A 6,561-nucleotide genomic window follows, 5' to 3' on the forward strand; every position below is an offset into this window, starting at 1 on the left:
TTTGTGTATATGTATTTATGTATGCATGTACATTCTCACACATTTATAGGTATGTGTTGTCCAAACCACTATCCGGCAGCGTCCAATTCGCTAACGGTTTTTTTCAAATGAAACAAGTCATAACCTTATCCATCTATTGTTTTCATAATCGGTCATAATGTCTTACATTTAAGATGATTCCCATGCTTTCCCTGATGAGAAGGTTACAATTTTAATATCAAAGATCCCTATGGATCACACAGGTTGTAATCCTTTGAAACATATGTAGGAATAAAGTATGCAATTATAACATGCGTTTTCTCCATTCCTTAAATTCTTAAATATACTCAAATACCCAAAATTTCAAGTTGTTCCTGCTATAGTAGAAGACACCCACCTCAGGTGTTGTACAGTGCTATGAGACCCAAAGCCATATGGTTGAGAAGCAAACTTAACCGTACACTCATGCCTGCATGCACATACATACATACATACGTACATAGACAGACAGACAGACAACAGAATCATCATTAATTTTTATCCATTGTTCCATACTTGCACATATTGGATGGGGCCCTCTCCTGTATATTGTCTTGCCACTCATTGCAGTGCTTTGTCATCTTCTTTGTGAAGGTCAGCAAACTTTACTACTTTCCCAAGTCTTTTTCTCCTGTACATTACTTCCACTTGAAGTACTTGGCATTTCTTTACCAAAATTTTTGTCCTCTTTGTACATTGCATGTCCATACCAGCTATTTTCTTTCAAACACACTATATCTGATTCTGCTTAAACCCAGCTTTTCAACTCTTTTGTACTTTGTCATTCATACACACTAACATACACATCCAGGGGGAAGACTCTCCTCATTTCTTCCCCACTTTTACACAGCTTCCATATTCAATACCCATATCAGTTTCACTACAAAGCAACATTGCACTTTGTACACAAGCATTATTGTATGACCTGTCTTTCAGTCAGAGAGAATCTATTTGTTACTCATTCTTATTCTGGCAAATATATACTTTCAGAACATCCTCCTCTATTTCCAGGGAGTCTTCAGCTGTGTGAAAGAATTTACTTTGTGTATGCTCTTGCTGATAATTACTCTTGCACATCTGAAGTCCTTTTCTGAGCTTGCTTGTGATACACTCATAGTTTATATTGGATACATAATACTAAATTCTTACCTGTTCCTTTTATATATACCAAGCATAGCCACTTCTCATATTTTTTCTTTTCCTTTTTTGGTTGTTGCTTGTTTGCCTTTCTCTTGCTAATTAAAACATTTGTCTTTGCTATGCATACTTTAAGAGCTCTCTGTTCCAAATCTTGCTTCCACATTTCAAATTTCTTCACTAATTCTTCAACAGATTCAGCGATGAAAATTATACACATAACTTCAGGTAAATATGTTATATCCACACACATGAAATAATGTATGTAAACAAGTATGAGTGTGTGGGTCACACTTTATATAATTCAAGTAAAGAAAACAAAAAAGATTTCATATTATCATATAATTTTAACCTTTTGTGATTATATTTCTGATGAAATAAGACTTTAAATTAATCTTGGGAAAATTTGGAAAGATTTTCAAGTGCTTAGTAAAATAATGAACTTTTCTCATTATCAAACTCATACTTGGAACATAACATAACGTGAAAGGTTACTTATAAAAATGAACAGTTTAAAATGAGGTGTTGTGTATCATAGATCCAGTAGTGGTCTTCTGCAAATTGGTATTACAATGGTTAAAAGCAATTTCATTACTGGCAACATATCAAAATATCTTTTTTCTATCAAGTCAGTTTTATCCCCTTTAAAATATTTTGGTTTTCACATTTTCTAGTTTGAAGTTTTCTAACAGAAATATCTAAAGCAGTAATAATTCAATTAGTTCAATTTTACAAAATGCTGTTACCATAGTCTCTCTCTCTCTCTCTCTCTCTTTATATGCGTGTGCATGCACACGCATATACACTGGGTAAGAGTGCATCAAAAGGCATATCATACAAACATATTAGATCCCGTACCTAAAATCCAACATCAAATAATGGAAGACATAACCAAAATGAACAAGAGTTGCTATAGGAAACACACCCATTGAGAGTGCAGGTGTGTATATGTGCGTGTGTGTATATATATATATATATATATACATACATACATACACACACACACATCTCATGTGATTTCTAGTTCAGTCCCTCTACACACCACATTGGGTATAAGTCTTCTACAATAACTCTACATCAACCTATGCCTTGTAAGTAAATTTGGTAGATGGAAACTGTACAAAGCTTGTCTGTGAATGTTTACATTCTATCATGAACTGTACTACACACAGTGATACCTGCTGACTTTGCTCCTTGTCAACAAATCGTCTGATAGCTCTGAACTTTTGAAACTCCCTTGCTTGAAAAACAGGTTATGGTTGTAATGACTGCGTGACCAAAAGAGGTGACGAGGAATGGTTCCTTTAGTACATCGCACGGTCAGAACAAATAAAAATATGAAAAGAGGATAAATGAGTATAAGTGCCAGAAGGAAAAGAGAGACACAACCGGTAGAAGGTTTAAGAGAAGATTTTATTGATATGTCAACATGTATGTCTGTGTGTGTGAGTGCGACATAATAAACACAATAATAGACAGGCTGTCATGTAAATAAAGTGTATATGTACAAACATAGATGTATGTGTGTGCGAGAAATACAGAGCATAGAAAAGAGTCTATAAGGACGTTGAGAGAAAGTCCAGACACAAGGATGGGAAATACCAGTTCGTATTCAAGGTACACAGTGGTTGAGGTGCTGTAACAAGAAGTTGTAGTAGCAATGCAGAGCTGGGAAGAGGCACATGTCGTGAGAAGTTGAGGCTTCAATGCTGCTGCCGGTTACTTGTTACAGGAGGTTGTCGCAGGTTGTAATCGCTGTTATCCATAGTGAAGTAATTCACAGTGTTGAGATAGAACCTGTGCGAATGCTGTTGGTGGTGTGTACATAGAGAAGTTGGTGTAGAAGCTAAGAAGCTGGAGGTGACGAAGATGGAGGTCCTGAATGCTGGACGAAGTGTTGACGAGTCTCCATGTGCCGCTGTGTCGTCGTTAGAACTAGCTGTGTGTTCTGTGGTCAGTGGCTAGATCTCAGAAAGTCTAGAGCCAAGAAGACTGACAAACGGGACGGTGAAAGCTGGCTATTTATAACATCCTGTCGGCTCAAACTGGGGTTCAGAAAGACTGTCCCACGTGACCTTATCTGAAGGTTGCAATTGGTTGAGTTGCATCTTGGCAAAAATGCGCCAATACCAACCAATCAGAGTGATGGACACAACAGGGTCCAAAAGTGTGGCCGAAGGCTAGCTGTTATCCACTACGTCCAAATCCATGTATATATAACAGAGAGAGAAGTATGCTACATGGTTAATAACAGGTAGGACATCCAGAAGTAAAACAGTGCTTCAACAACATGCATTCATCTTCTTCATGCTAGCATAGAAAAACGGGCATAGAACAACTGAATATACATCTCAAAAAGTATTAAAAAGTTCCTGGACTAGTTCTGTAGCATGCCAACAGATGGCAGCAGATGGCTGCATGCATAGTGAGAGCTAGCAGTGACCTTCATGAAGCAGTGTGCCAAGTGACATTGCTGTGCTTACCTTGCAAGTTGTGAAATTTGTGTCTTTGTGATCATGTATGCTAGTTTGCAATTTTTGTCATGGACAGGAAGTTGAAACAAAAAGCCAATGTGGAATTTTGCATTAAATTTGGGAAGCCTACTAAAGAGACTTTGAGCATGCTTTGGCAAGCTTATGGCAATGAGGCAAAAGGTCATATATAATGTTTCAATTGACACGGGTGCACGATAAAACTGTAGCTCACTCAAGAGCATGCTCGTTGTTTTTTCAACATCCACAGTATTGTGCATTGAGAATTCATCGGTGATGTTTTGAAGCATTTGAGAGAGGACAGCCAGCAAAAGCAATCAGATCTGCGAAGTGCAAAAAATTGGATTCTCAGGATGACAATGCACCCTGTCACTGAGCTCTCCCCACTCATCAGTTTCTCACCAAAAACAACATGGTGTCACTTCTGCACCCACCCTATTCACCAAATTTAGCACCTGTGGACCTTCATCTCTTCCCCAAGATGCAAACTTCACCGTTTTAAAACTGTTGTCGAGATCAAGAACAAATTGCAGAAAGTCTTTGACTTGCTTATGGAAAATGAATTCTTGGCTGGATTCCAAAAGTGACAGGAATGTTGGAACCAGTGTATTGCTGCACTCCAGGACAGAAGCCATGGGGAGTTGTCCACATTTTTGGAAATTTATACTTCAAAATTAGAAAATCTAGCTATCAAGTGAAGGAAGATAACTTGCCTGGCCATAATTTTTTAAGAGGAACATTTCTTGAACTATCACTGGCGTTATGTTTTACAAAAACATTCTTTGCAGAGAACAGTTATCATTTAGAGAAACTGAAGATATGTCTAGTTCACGCTAGATATAAAAACCAATGTTTTTTTTCCCTAAAACTGTTGCTTTACACATACATATATATATATATATATATATATATGGCAAAGGAAAGACAGAAGATAGAATATACGAGAATTTATTATTAATCATGACAATTGTTTTGATACATATAGCATTGATCCCTCATGAGTGGGACACTCAACAACTGATTCATGAGTATCTGGCGGTGCAGATGTACTCATCTGGTGATAAATAGACAGAACTCATTAAAATAACAGTTCCACAATGTAACTTCTCATTTAGTAGAACAAAAAGCAGCCAGACGGAGGAAATATTTTCATTTACATAGAAGATCAAAAATAAAATCACAGATGGAAAAAAGAGAAATGAACACGTAATACAGTGAGAAAAGGATTTTTTAAAAATATATATATATAGATATAAAATGGATGGATGGATGGATGGATGGAAAGACAGACAGACAGACAGACAGACAGACAGACAGACAGATAGATACATGAAGGATGACTCTAATATCATGATCATGATGATGATGATATCAGGGTCATACTTCATGCATCTGAAGTTGACTAGGTTATCAGCTTTACACTTTGTGGGTCCTGAGGTGAGTTATTAAGCCATTTTGGCATGTAATAACAGAGTCAGGACTCAGTAGAACTCTTGCTTTCTTTGCAGCCCTCATCTCTTTAGCTTCTCTGATTATATCTGATTTAGAGTACTGTGCTCCAGAGTACTCAGCACTATGTCACAATGAGCTATCTTGAGCAAGATGTTCCCAAATACACACACACACACACATATAGATATTTCATTTTTTTTCATTTTATCCAGTTTCAGCTCATGATCTGTGGCCATGCTGGGGCACCGCCATTTAAAAAAATATGGAACGCTTCACGAATTTGCGTGTCATCCTTGCGCAGGGGCCATGCTAATCTTCTCTGTATCATTCCAATTTGAGAATATGTACCGCCGTAGCTAGTATATAGATATATAATGTATATAATGTCATCAAATGTTTGGACAATGTAAATCTAAATAATTTTAACCTAAACAATATAAAATTAAACAGTTTTTCTTTTGGCTTTTGTTTATGTATTCTATTTCTTTTTCTTCTTTTCAATCAACAAATAAAATAAGATAACATAACATGAAGGTAAAAATGACACCTTTTGACTACACAAAAGTATGGTAATTATCACTGATACCCCAAACTTTACAATCAGTACAATGTAGGATACTCAGACAGCAGAAAGACAGAGTTCACTGTTGATATTTAATCTCAAGACTATGAGATGGCAAATTAAGATATTGTAATGATGTTTCCTTTCATAAAAGAAGCTCTCTCTCCCTCTCTCTCTCTCTCTCTCTCTCTCTCTCTCTCTCACACACACACTGAAGCTGATCTGGAATACAGGAGGCATGTCACTGAAGAAGTGATGATTAGCAACAAAAGGACTTTTACAAACAACTGATTGATAGATTAACCAAATGATGAATGAAACAATTGATAAGTCTGTTGACTAAATAGCTATCCAATTCATGAATAATAAAGAAGTGAAATTGAACCAGTGTGTGTGTTTATTATTGGCATAATGACCCTACCAAGATACAACAAAATCTGTTTCAGCTCACTAGTTCACATCAAGAATCTTGCAAACCAAATACAAAAGCAATATATGTGTATATATATATATAAAGCAATTAAGAGTATGAAGACCGGGAAAGCCCCCGGCCCATCAGGAATCACTGCAGAGATGCTCAAAATATCTGGCAGTGTTGGCTATAGCCTAGTCACCCGTATTACGAACCAGGTGATACACGAAAGAGTCATACCCAATGACTGGTGTAGCAGCATCATAGTCAACTGCTACAAAGGTAAAGGTGACGCTTTAGATACAAATAATCACAGAGGCATCAAGCTGTTAGATCAGGTTATGAAAGTTAGAGAGAGGGTCATAGCCCAACTAATTAGGGAGCGAATCAATTTAGATGAGATGCAGTTTGGGTTCGTGCCAGGTAAAAGCACTACTGATGCCTTATTTCTAGTGAGACAGTTGCAGGAGAAATACCTAGCTAAGGAT

General features: G+C 36.9%; 1 non-coding gene across 1 annotated transcript; it reads right to left on the reverse strand.

Moving 5' to 3' along the window:
- Positions 1-5,355: 5,355 nt before the first annotated feature.
- LOC128248963 (U6 spliceosomal RNA) lies at positions 5,356-5,462 on the reverse strand. The gene has a single exon (XR_008265109.1). It is a non-coding gene; the product is annotated as a U6 spliceosomal RNA (small nuclear RNA).
- Between the last annotated feature and the right edge of the window lie 1,099 nt (positions 5,463-6,561).

This window comes from Octopus bimaculoides, chromosome 10 (assembly GCF_001194135.2).
Source record: "Octopus bimaculoides isolate UCB-OBI-ISO-001 chromosome 10, ASM119413v2, whole genome shotgun sequence".
NCBI lineage: Eukaryota > Metazoa > Mollusca > Cephalopoda > Octopoda > Octopodidae > Octopus > Octopus bimaculoides.